Here is a 13,725-nt window from a genome sequence, read left to right as displayed (position 1 = left end):
CAAGTTGTCAGACTTTATGAAGATAAAGCACTCATACCAGCTGCTTGCTTTCCAGTGGCATTTTTCTGTTCTTTCTCAGAAAACAAGATGGAGATAAAAGCCACACCTGACTTCCTGTTTAACTTGTACATTTTGAGGAAAAAAGTGAATTTATCTAGTACATGGGAACTAGAAACTTGCCACATCAAGCTTTAGATGATTCAATCCTCATGCTCATGAAGTCAGTCATAATTTTGTTTTATCTGAAAAAGTTATTTATGACTTTTGGTGTGGGCATCGTACTGGGGGATCCACAGGGCCTATTATAGGAAATACTAGGGGTGGAGAGACTATGTGGCTCTTGGAATTGAAATAGGGTTGGCAGAGACCATAGTTAGATCCATCTCCACTGTACTATCTTTCTAGCCCTCGTGTTAATTTTTTGATGATATCTGCAAACCTGAGCAGGCTTCCAGCCACTTTGCCATTGCTTGACGGGGAAACTGTGTACAAGGCTGTGACAGCAAACTTTATCCTGCTCACACTTTATAAACTATAGGATCACCTGAGTAAGAATCACATAGAGGTTCCTTTAACAACAAGGAAAAGCACATTTCTGACCCCAGGCGAGAGTAACATGAGGTTTACCTGATTTGAGGATGTATTTGTTCAAGTTTGAGTACTATTTCCTCTGGACAAGTCTGTTTTAAATACCAAGAATGCGAAACAGTATGGGATTAATTGGATTGTAGGATTAATCGAATCCCATACCACTCAGTATAAACCTTGTTACTCACTGGTTGGAAACAACTTAGAATGTAGCACCCTAGATTGGTGTTTAGACCACCTTCTCCTACCTCTGGTGTGGCCCCCTCCCTTTGCACGCACGTGATGAAAGGCTTTGCTTGATATTAAGCTTCGTTGGATTCACTCAGCCTCACAACTTGTAAATTCTATAAAGCTTTTGCATTTCTCAGTTAAAAATAAAATGACTTGAACCTAGTTTACTCATTTTAAGGTATTCATTCGAATTTCAAGTCTGAAGAATTAATCTTGAAATAGAAGCAGAGGACAAATCAATTCTTTGGCCCTTTATTTTTGGGAAGGAGAGTAGTTAAACTATCCTTTGTTTTTTTTTTTTTTTTTGGGGGGGGGCCACACCTAGCGGTGCTGAGAGGTTACTCCTGGCTCTGTGCTCAGAAATCGCTCCTGGCAGGCTTGGGGACCATATGGGATGCCCAAGATAGAATCTGGGTGTGTGTGCGCTATCACACCGAACCCCCCATCCTTTGTTTTTGCTTTGAGAAACATCAAACACCACATCCAGTGGTGCCAAGGAGCAGGCAACTCCAAGTTCAGTGCTCAAGAGATTATTTAAATTCTTGCATTGATCAAGAACACTTGCATACAAACCACACACTCAGACCAATTTTAAAGTCAAAGTACCTTCAGATGCATTGTGAAATGCCAAAGCAGAGCTTGAGGAAAATAAAATTTCTGATTAGGCCTCCAATCAGAGTTCCAATAAGAGTTCAAATCATTAGGTCTAGAGTTTAACAAAAAATTAAGGGCTGGTGCAGTTGTGCAATGGGTAGGACTTGCATGCAGTTGACCTGGGTTCTATTCCTGGTATCCCATTTGATACCCAGAGCCTGCCAGGAGTGATTCCTGAATGCAGAGCCAGGAGTTACCCCTGTATGCAGCTGAGTGTGGCCTAAAAACAAACAAGCCAAAAAGAGAAAAAAATTTTCATTAACCACACTGTAGTTTGAGAGACTTAAAAACAATCCTCTTTTGCCAATTGCTTTCATCTTACAAAAAAAGGATGATAAACATTGTTTCAGTTGATGTCCAGCCTATACAAATATCATCATTTGTGGGCCATTCTCTCTAGGCAGACTGACGGGGCAACTGATGACTAGCACACTTGTCTCTCTCATAATGTACCTAGGCCAGATCTGCCACAGGATTTCATGGGCCTCGTACACCCCATGGGTTGAATGTTTCCCAATCTTGAAAGAGTTTGAATAAAACTCAACTGAGTGTAAGTGGAATGGGAGGAAAATAACTGATAACTTCTTAATAGAAAAAAATCTAAATCCTAGAATAACTGGAGTAGATATAATTATTTCAAGAAATAATTTGTGTAAAGTAAAAGAAACCAATCTTCAGGTGCTTGTTGGGAGAAGGCCAATCAGGAATCAGTCCCTGCAAAGTGACCAAATGTGATGCCAGGCATTGAATCCTGGTCAGGCACATGCAAGGCAAATGCCCTACCTGCTGTACTATTGTGCTGGCCTATCCAGAGTGTTTTTGAATTAGTTAAAAATCACCTATTTGCTGCATGCTGTGAAATTACGAAAAAAAAAAGATGATATTGTTCACAAATGACCTATAAAATATTTCATCTCATATTGTTTAAGTCAGAGTTTAAACAGAACTATAAAAATGGAACTATTAATCACTAAAAAGGAGAAATAAAGCTATTGACTAAAATATCTAAAAAACACTTAACTTCTAAAACAGTTTAAAATATTTTCTTTGCCAAGTTCTCCTCAGGTCACAAAGAGGTAAATTGTATTCTGAGTAGCGTTTTATACAAGTTGGAGGAAGAGAAAATTCAGATCTCCTGCATGATTATGAGTGTTGCTTATAAGTAACAGCTGGATCTTTGCCTTTTCAATCTGTACATAACCTTCATCCAGTATAAAAGGGATCATTAATACACTGGAAATTTATCCTTAAGTTTTAAAATAACCACAGGTAACAAAAATTATGAATCTAGCATGGCTTGGGTTCTTAGCAACTCATTTACTATAAAGGTAATGCATCACTTTTTTATGTAAAAGTTTAAGCTGCAAAGAAATGTTTGCCTAATAGCAGAAATAAAATGCAAGTATTTGTGATCTAATTAGTAAGTTCAGGAGTTGGAGGGAAGAAAAAAAATACAGCTAATAGAGACCAAAATAGCAGCTATTAGTTCTGAAGAGCAACGTTGTAAGCACTGCAGAAGAGCCAGAGTATGAATAATACCACTCATAATTCACCTGGGCCATTTGCCTGCTGTGAACAAGTAAATGACAAATGAACAGCAGAATGATGATACCACTTGCACAGTGAATAAATTCTTTTTTGAAGATTCCACCACTAAGGTACAAACTATCTTTAAAGGAATAGGTATGGCCTCAAGCAAATAAGTTATCACAACAGTTATTAATAACTCAAGCAGAAAGGAGAGCAAAACATACGAGGAGAAATCTCAGGGTTAAAAGGTTGCTCTGTATATTGTTTTCAAACGATGTCTTTGTATCCAGCAAATGGCAGATGCATTTTAAAATCTTGACATGGTTGCACTTGACTTTTATTGATTTCTTCTGGGTATCTGTTTTGCTTCTCACTCCTAACTCAGAAATTGCAGAGCCTAAATTTTAAGGTGGATGTAGAGATGAAAGCAAAACTTCTGGATGGAAATAGTGTAGCTGCTAATTGTTGAGCCATATCTTGCAGTCATGGATCACAGATAAGATCGCACTGCAACTTTTTAACTTACTTAATTTACATAATAAAAGTAAAACTAAATCTGTTATTTTCTGTCCTACCTACAAATAATAATAGTAATTGTTATTTGAACAAACACACAATTTTTAACAAAACCCCAATGTGAAGAAGCAACCAGTGAAGAAACCTACCTGATGTCCCCAGAATCCTACCATGGGACTAGCCCTCTGAGCATGTATAATGATATAAAACATAGATCCTGTTTACCTGCTATCCAACACAGTGTTCACACATTAGATGGTGAGTCTTGAACTTGCAAACAGGTATGTCAGACTCTAAAAGAAAGACTATCTAGCCTAACAGAATTACCATCCAATCTGTGGCCACAATCCTTCAGAGACTACAGAATTATCTCCCTGTTTTTGCTTTGTTTTCTCTAGTCAAATCCTTGGTTGAATTATTTTAGCCCTTTTGTATTCTCATTCCATTTATGCTTTCACTCTTTAATCTCCTTCCCCTTTCCAAATCAGCTGGAACACTTTCCATATACCCAACATGGACCCTAATCTCATGCCTGCCTTTCCTCTGAACACCTATGGACAGATAAAACTGACCCATTCTCTCAAGAATGCCCTTCCCTTAGGATGCTCATTCTCAGCTAACCCAAGATTAGGAGGGGAGACTAGTGTCCTTTCTCCAGTGACTATTTTAAGAGCACTATACTCCCACAAATTAACTCTTCCTTTCAATATAACTACATTTTGCTATTATTTTCTAATTTTTCTCTTCTGCACTTACACCTATGGCCCTCTTTGCTCATGTAAATATTCACAATGTTATCTGTGGAGTTATATTTCACCTTCCATATTTTTATATGAACTAATTAGGTCAGCAATTTTCATACTAATTCATCTCTTCCATGTTCTTCGCTACTTCTCAAACATGAGATTCCCATTTGCATTTAAGCAAATTTAAATATTTTCTGTTACAGAAATCCTTCTATTCTTAGATATTTTGCAGCTATTGTATTCATTCTGAGTTATTAACCCTAATAGTTTTTGTTTTTTGATTTGCCCATTAACTTTTCACATCTACCTAATTGTTTTCTTTAAGAACCAAGAACCCCCTCTTAAATCCATGGTAAGGAGCTCTAGACTAAGACAAGTCCAAACCCTAGTAAAATGTACTTTCCACTCCTAGCTGAAGGCAGAGAAAGATTAACTCAGAAATAAAATCAAAGTTGGTGCCCTTCAGGAATAAGGAACTAGGAGTTGAGTGAGCTTGGAAAAAGGTTCCCTTGACAACCAAAGTTTGAATCAGAGTAACCCTTGACAGCCAGGGTCTGAATCAAAGTATCCCTCTAACAACCAGGGTTCAAATCAGAAAATCTCTTAATGACCCAGGTTTGAATCAGAGTATCCCTAGGCAACCAAGTTGAGCCAGAAAAATCAGTGATTAAGACAACTAAAGAATGAAATGGTTATATTGTTATTGTTCTATTAATGCTGAGATTTTTATATAAACTTCTTGAAGATTTGACTCGGGGTCTTTGCCAGACTCCCCTACCTGAATGAGGCTAGGACCTTGGTTAACCAAATAAACTCCCTTTTGTATCTTGCATTGCTGGAGGCGGTCTCTGACTCTCGGAGGCAGGTGTCAACTCAAACCCTATCACTTCTTCCCACAATACCACCACTGAAAAAATTCTTCCAGAGCTTTTCATTGGCTCCCATGTCATTCAAGTCAATAAACACACTCATCCTCATATTATGTGACCTTCAAGTGATATTCTACACAACTGACAACATCCTCCCCTTAGAGTCTGCTGCAATTTTTGTGCCTTCTGTGACATTATACATGTCCATTTCCCCTCTGTCATCTCTTCATTCTCTATGGTGCATTTAACTGCCAACCTCTTGTTTCAAAACATTGACATTTTACAGGTTCTGTTCTTTGACTTCTTAACACATATTTTCTCACACTCACTTTCAAAGGCTTTACTATACTTAAGTCATAACTACTAACAATGATATTCATCCTAATCCCTCTTCTGAACTTCAGATCTAAATGCCTATCAAGTTTTCCTCATGAATGTCTTCTAGGTTTGGAAGTTTTTGTCCAAAATTTAGTCCATCAGCATTATCATCATCATAGTCTTATATTCTAATTTCTTCCTTTCTAACAGATTCTGATCTCACTGAATAATATGCCATCAGAAGCCTGTAGAACTAAACCCATACTGAACTCATCCTATCTTCATCTCTTAACCATCTTGCACTTCTTTATAACCATAGTTAGATTAAATTCAAATTTAACTTCTATTCATCTTCTCTCACCTTATAAAAATATCTGAGGAACTACAAGCTACTGTTTTCCTATGAAAATAAGTCCTGTTTAAGTTCATTTCCAGTTCTTACTATTGTATATTGTGTGTCCTGATCCCCTCTTTTCTTCTCTATACACAAAACTATAATAACTTCAATTTCCTCATTGTTCCATTTATTTTCTCTCTTTTCAGAGCCTCCTAATTCTCTGTTTAGAAACAGATGTCTTTCATCTCTTAAGCTCTTATATTACCTAAATTATGCTGTTTTTTTTTAAAGCATTTAACTTGGCAAAGGCTAGTAAACACTGGCTAATGATATTCTGGTACAAATATTGGTAGAGCTAAATAATCCTCTTGTCAATAAAATATATAATTGTATAAAAGTTCCTTTAAAAATAACTGTTTGGAGTATTGGATAAAAGAATTAGTAAAGCTAAAGGAAATTTTATTGAAAGACAGACATTAAAGATATAAATGTATACATATATATTTAAGGAAATATTCCCAAATACATCTCAAGGGCTATAGAATACAGATTTTGTTTTGTTTTGTTTGATTTTGGACCACACCCACTGGCACTCAGGGGTTACTCTTTTGTTTATAATAAATTTATTTTTAATTATGAGAACAAAGATGCAAAGAAAGAGGACAAGGTAAAGTTACAGAGGAAGGACAATAACCCTTAAACAGAATTCTCAGAAATCCCCTTGCTGATATCCGAACTTTGAACTTTCAGCCAAAGAACATTAAGAAAAATAAAACAGAATCCTTGTACAATTACTTTGTTCCACAAGTCCCCAGATTGTAATAAATAATAATTCTTAGCAGCACACAAAGTAATCTAAAGCCATAAAACTTATGTAACTCCTTAAACATTGAAGTCAAAGTACTTTTTTACATTTTCATGCACATGCATATTAGTTTAAGTTAACCTCAAAAGTTTAAGTGGGTTGTTTTTCTTAGGGATTAGAGTCAAAGGAGCACAGTAAAAATGGTGTTAGAGTGGCAATTATTGTTTGCATAGGCCCACTAAAATATGAGGGACATGGAAAGGAAAAGCCTTGGCCTAAATACAAGGAGGCCCTACCCCTGAAATTTCCTGGCATAAGACCAACTCTAGGCTCCAGGCAAACTAGTTTGTCCAATCCAAGTCATTGGCTGTAGTGCCATTACACTTTTATTTTTCACACAGTCTCTGTTGTTGGTATCATGTTTCTGTATTAAAGATCCTGAAATCTGCATATCCTAAAATGAAGTCAGGATGGTATAGAGCGTCCTCTAGTTTCCCCCCACAATAAAAGGGCAATGCAGAGAGCCCTGTCCTGTAAACAGGTCGTTGTTGTCAAGTCTTCTTAGTGTTGAGGGAAGTCTCTTTTGAGCAGGTCAATGTCAGAGCAGCGGTAGGGTCTTCCTTGGTAGAAGATTGCTTCCAGATGATGTTATAAATGACCTTGATTGTTTCGTAGTTAGCTTCCCTGGTTCAGGGGTGAATGGAGAATGCCCATTCTTCTGAGGCCTGTGCCAGGTCATTATGTCAATATTCAGGGTGTAAGGACCCATTGCTCTACAAGATTTCTGTGTTTCTAACTCTATTAGATAAGAACTTATTTGTATGTATAGTATTTTCCCATTTTAATGTGCCTATGCAAACAAGGAACAATGCCACATGGCATTATAGGCCCATTAGGGGCTGCAAGAACAAGTCCAAAAATCCCCATGACATGGTTAAATATAAGCATTACACTGAGGGATTCCTTCACGGAATATTCCTTATTGAACAGATCACAGAGAGAAGAAAAGAATAAAAGTGGGGAAAATCTTCACTGTATAAGAGAATATTTAGTAAGAGTTATAGCTGTCAAAGAAAATAGACATAAAATATTCAAAAGCCATACATGTCCATTTTAAGTCTTTTAAAATAGTTGGGGGTTGTTAAATTCAGTGCACCACTTTGGTGTGTGATTAGGACGGTGCAGTACTTTAGTTACAAAGGGTAAATAGGGTGTACTGATGGTTGGGAGTGATAGAGTTAAGGAGTTAAAATGAGTTTTACAGGGGTGTGCAAAAGGGCAGAATACCAGATGGACATTCTACATACACAAAACATAACTTAAGGATACGATATACTATAAATATATACCGTGCGTGTGGGGGCGATGCGGTTTTGAACATGTGGACTGGTAAGAAATTGCCAGAGACTGCCTTAGTAAAAATGAGCAGCTCTAAGCACCCTCAATTTGAACCCACCTTTTCTGGCTGCCTGGGCTGCCGCCCCAGGAAGGCCTGAAGGCCGGGGGGCAGGAGAGGGGACGGCTGGGGCCTACCAAGGTTCCCAGCATGCCCAAGCTAGGGAGAAAGCGTTCGACCCGGGGTCTCCCCAGACCCCATGCTGGCTAGATCTAGCCTCCAGATCAGAGAAAGAATTCGGTAGAGAACCAGAAGCCAGGATCTACCGGCCCTCCTCCCTGTGCCCTCCCCACCTCTTCACTGGGGGAAGGGCGGGGAAAGCTTGGGACCCCATACAGAAGGGACCACCGGACACCCACCTAGTCTGGCTAGCCTGGGCTGCCACCCCAGGACACTGAGCTCAGAAATCACTTTTGGCAGGCTGAGGGACCGTATGGGAGAAGGGATTCAAACCTGGGTCTGCCATGTGCAAGGCAAACACCCTACAGCTGTGCTATCACTCTGGCCCTGGGGTATAGATCTTTAAAAAGCTATTTGGAATTAGAAACTTGATTTTGGGTATGTAAGAATACTTAGAAATTATAGATCAGAAAGCTAGAAAGGACAGAATCACAACAGAAAATGAAAAACCAAAGTCAAGATACAATTTTTATCAAAAAGTTTTTTTTGCCACACAGATTTAATTACCCACACAGATCAGCAATCCAAGTACTAACGAAAAGCAATAGCGTAAATAATAAAAAGGAACAAAAGATTTCATAAGCTTTCCAGTACTATACTGTGGTTTTCAAAAAGTCACTATTTAGAGGGAGTTAGAAAACACTTTTTCTTTTTTGTTAAAATCAAGGAGGCTACATTCCAATAATAGTGAAAAAAGATCTAAGGAAAGTGGTAAACTATTAATTCCTGTAAAACATTCAAGTAGTCCAGAAAGGAACTACCAATGTATAAAACCACAAATATATATGCTTATATATTTATATTACTATATAACTCAAGTGCCTTATAACACATGATTGGAAATCAATTATATAAAGCTATATTCCAATAGTTTATTTTATTTTATTTTTTTTTTTGGTTTTTGGGCCACACCCTGTGACGCTCAGGGGTTACTCCTGGCTATGCGCTCAGAAGTTGCTCCTGGCTTCTTGGGGGACCATATGGGACGCCGGGGGATCGAACCGCGGTCCGTCCTAGGTTAGCGCAGGCAAGGCAGGCACCTTACCTCCAGCGCCACCGCCCGGCCCCAGTTTATTTTATTTTTAAAACCATTTACTGCTTTACGCTTTTTATACAACTTTCTATGTATTTCATTTTCCCTCACATTTTTTGCTTTGTAGTTTAGGTAAAATGGTTTCAATATTTTTGTTCATATTTTTGTCTTTAGCTGGGATTAGCCACACTCAAGATCATCGAAACCTAGGGGATAGAGTGGTAGCACAGTGGGGTGGGCATGTGCCTTGCATGCAGCTGACTTGGGTTCCAATACTGGGGTCCCATATGGTTCCCCAAACCCTCCAGGAGTTATTTCTGAGGACAAAGCCAAGATCGGGGTATGGCCCCAAATCAAAAAACAAACACAGGTAAGAAGCGGTAACATTAGTTTTGGAGCCAGAGTGATAGCACATTGGGTAGGGTGTTTGCCTTGCATGCAGCTGACACAGGTTTGATCTCTGGCTTCCCATATGGTCCCCCAGCCTACCAGGAGTGATTTATGAGTGCAGAACCTGGGGTAACCCCTGAATGACACCCCCCCAAAAAGTTACCCACTCCCTTCTTTGTGAAGCTGTGAGACCTCCAAGCTCATATCCGGCAGTACTCAGGAGACCATGTGGTCCTGCCTATGCTGACCACATATAAGAAAATTGCCTTAATCTCTGAATTATTTCTCTGGCCTCTCTACCACTGTTCTTATATCACATCTAGTCAGCTTCACACTCCACTTCTTTTTCTCCCAGCAAACCTTCCCCAAATGAGTGGTTCTTTAACAAAAAAATATCTTTGTGACCTTCAAACCAGGTCTTTTAAAAATATTTTATTTAGTACATGAGTAACTTAATTAAATCAAACAGTTTTCAAAGAGATAACATGCATCGCATCATCTTCTGAAGATAATAAAGGCGACTACTAAAATAGCATTACCAATATACAGGCATTGTTGTAAGTACTTCCTAGTTGTGAATCCTTGTAAATCAATCTTCCGAACAATCCTGAGATAGGGACTTTTGAACATGGGGAAATTAAAGCACAAGAAGAAAGTTTTAATCAATGGCCAGAAAGTTATTAAGTTATATAATCAGATCTGTAATTACCAGCACAGGAAATCTAACACCTCCGTATATTTCTTTTGGGTTTGTTAATTTGTTTTGTTTTGTTTTGTTTTGTGGCCAGATCCAGCTGTACTCAGAGTTTACTTCTGGCTCTGTACACAGGAATTACTCCTGGTAAAGCTCAGGGAGTCTTTTGGGGGTACATGGGATAAAACCCTGATCATTCTGATGCAAGAAAAGTACCACTAACTGCTGTACTATAACGAACATTCCACTCAAAAAAATTTTTTTTGGTTTTGGGCCACACCCAGCAGTGCTCATGGGGTACTCTTGGCTCTGTGCTCAGGAATCACTCCTGGCAGTGCTCAGGGGACCATATGGGATGCCAGAGATAGAACCTGGTTGGCTACATGGCAGGCAAATGCCCTACCAGCTTTTCTATTGCTCTAGTTCTCAAATATTTCTTACTCATAGTGTTTGATTTCAATGCTCACAGACTGGTAGAAGGCAGGAGAGCAAACAGGTTAACTATCATAATCAATGCAGATGTTTTGATTGTCCCATTTACAGAGCATCTATGCCCAATATACAAATCTAGAGATTCTGTCATCTGCATTATCACCTTTTATAAACTTACTTTATGAAAAATATACAATAACATATTATGCTATAAAAATAAGCTATAGGGATTGGAGAGTTACTACAGTGGGTAATGTGTTATCTTATACACATTAAGGTTTAATCACCAGCACCTCAACAGGTCCCTCATAAGTATCATCAAGAGTAAAATGGGAAATTATATACAAACACGTTCTTATAGAGATGGGAACACACAAATTTTCTTAAACGGTGACAATTGTGTCCACTGTCTTAATTAGATTGTTTGTTTTCCCCACTTTTTATCTTTTTTTCTCTTTGTGAACTGTTTAATAAGGAATGTTGGTGAAAGAGTGCCTCAGTTTAATGCTTATGTTTGAACCAGGTCACGGGGATTGTTGGACTTGTTCCTGTGGCCCCCTTATGTGCTGATAAACGCCAGGTGGCATTATTCCTTGTTTGCATGGGCACATTAAAATGGAAAATACTGTACATACAAATAAGTTCTTATCTAATAGAGATAGGAACACACAAATCTAGTGGTGCAATGGAACCTTACACCCTGAACATTGACATGATGACCTGGCACAGGCCTCAGAGGTTTGGGCATTTTCCAGTCACCCCTGAACCAGGGAAGCCATCTATGAAACATCCAAAGTTGTCTATGACATCACCTGGAAGCAAATTCTCTACCAGGGAAGACCCTACTGCTGCTCTGACATCGATTTACTCAAAAGAGTCTTCCCTTAACACCGAGAAGATTTAAACAACAACAATGACCTGCATACTGGACAGGGCTTTCTGCATTGCCCTTCAATTGTGAGTTGAAATTAGATGCTGCTCCACACCATCCTGACTTCAATGTAGGATATACAGATTCCAGGACCTTCAGTACAGAAACAGGATACCAACAACAGAGACTGTGAAAAATATAACTGTTTGGGCACTACAGACAATGACCAGGATTGGACCTGGATTTGCCTGGAGCCTAGAAATTGTCTTATGTCAGGAAACTTCAGGGGTAAGGTCTCCTTGTACTTAGGCCAAAAGTTTTTCCTTTCCATGACCCCCATACTTTGGTGGGCCCATGCAAACTATAATTGCCACTCGAACATTGTTTATGCAGTGCTCCTTTGACTCTAAACCTTTAAGAAACCACTAGTAAAAATATTTGGAACTTCAAAAAAAAAAAGGTTTACATTAGTGTTAACATATATGCTTTTATTTAAACTAGCATTCTGGGGGGTAAAGGAGGGAGAAAGGGATATAAGCTTGGGAACAGAGATGAAGGGAGGACAACACTGGGGGTGATGGATATTCCCCTGATTCAATGTTAATATGTACCTAAAATACTACTGTGAAAGATATGTAAGTCATTATGATAAAAAAAATTGTGTTTTATTTAGAAATGTTCTTTGACTTACATGTATTATTATATTATATTAATTATATTATACGTTATGTTATGTTACTATATTATGTTATGTCAGTTTACCTCAATATGTTAATCAATTTAGTCTCTTGAATAAATTCTTACAATAAAAAAAAAAGAAAAAAAAAAGAGTAATTCCTGAGTCCTAAGCCAGGAGCAAGACTTGAGCACTACCAGATATGGTCCCTAAACCAAAATGAATGAATGTAAAAATAAATTATAAAATTTCGTTTTGATTTTGGGCCATACCCAGCGGTTCTCAGCTGTTACCCTTGGATCTACAGTCATAGATCACATCTTGCAGGCTTTGGGGCCTCTAGTACGATGCTGTGAGTTGAACCCAGGTTAACAACATGAAAGGCAAATGCCCTACCTACTGTGTTTTTGTTCCAATCCCAAAAGTAAGCTATAAAATTTTATAGCTTATAAAAAATAAGCTATAAAAGCTTTAGTGATGACACAATATTTTCATTTCTATATTTTGATTTAAGACATTTATTTATTTCTAACTTTGGAATGGCAGGCATTCAGAGAAAAGATGTGGAAAGGTTGTTGAAGAGGTAAGAAGACCTGTTGGGTAGAGTCTTAAAATCTAATCACATAGAAAAATATACTTTCTTTACATTCAGCGTTAAGTAGGATTCAAGAGGGCCTTTATTGCTGACTGTTAATAGGAATTAGAAAGTAATTCAAGTTTAGAATAAAATATCTTCAGGAAGGCACATTTTCTCTTTCCTCTGTAAGATGGACAACATTTGCTACCTCAGGTTGTGAAAATTGAATTAGAATGACTATGTACCACTGTAATACCTTGCAAATAGCTCATGGTGCCCGATAAATGCTAGATAAGGGAGGCAGGCAAGAAATCAGCATTTCAACTTATAATCTTCTTTGTATTATATGACAAGGGAGGTTTTTGAAATAAATTTTATAATAGATTGGCCTTTCATAAGATGTCAGATCCATAGAGAATACTACACAGAAAAATTTCAAGCAGAAGTTCAAAGAAGATTGAACAACCTCAGGCTGAGCTTTTGTTTCAAATTTTACGCAAACTTAGTTCTTGGTGTGTGTGTGTGTGTGTGTGTGTTTGTGTGTTTTGCATAAATAGGACTCTCAAAAAGAAGTAAAATATAAGTACTTTTTTGGTTAAAACTGTTTTAAATCATGTTAGCTCAAAAACTATGCTCAATTCTGGATTTTGAGAGCCTATACTTTTAAAAAGAGGCTAAAGAAGAGGAATAAAATTTCTTGCGCAAATTTTCAACTTAAAATTTCATTTAAAATTGATTATATTTTTGCATAAATCATAAAGAAAAATATACTCTAAACAGAAAAATGGAACTTTATTCTATACACAGGCTCCACAGATGACATTAAACTCTTAGGCTTTTCAAAGCTCTGTTTAACTTCACCAAATTCTCTTTCATCATTAT

General features: G+C 37.8%; 1 protein-coding gene across 1 annotated transcript in view; it reads right to left on the bottom strand.

Moving 5' to 3' along the window:
- RYR3 (ryanodine receptor 3) overlaps positions 1 to 13,725 on the bottom strand; it is a 473,873-nt gene that overhangs the window by 422,282 nt on the left and 37,866 nt on the right. The gene's annotated exons all lie outside the window — the stretch shown is intronic.

This window comes from Suncus etruscus, chromosome 16 (genome assembly GCF_024139225.1).
Source record: "Suncus etruscus isolate mSunEtr1 chromosome 16, mSunEtr1.pri.cur, whole genome shotgun sequence".
Lineage (NCBI taxonomy): Eukaryota > Metazoa > Chordata > Mammalia > Eulipotyphla > Soricidae > Suncus > Suncus etruscus.
The sequence above is the reverse complement of the archived record's forward strand: the minus strand, read 5'-3'. Positions and strand labels throughout refer to the sequence as shown.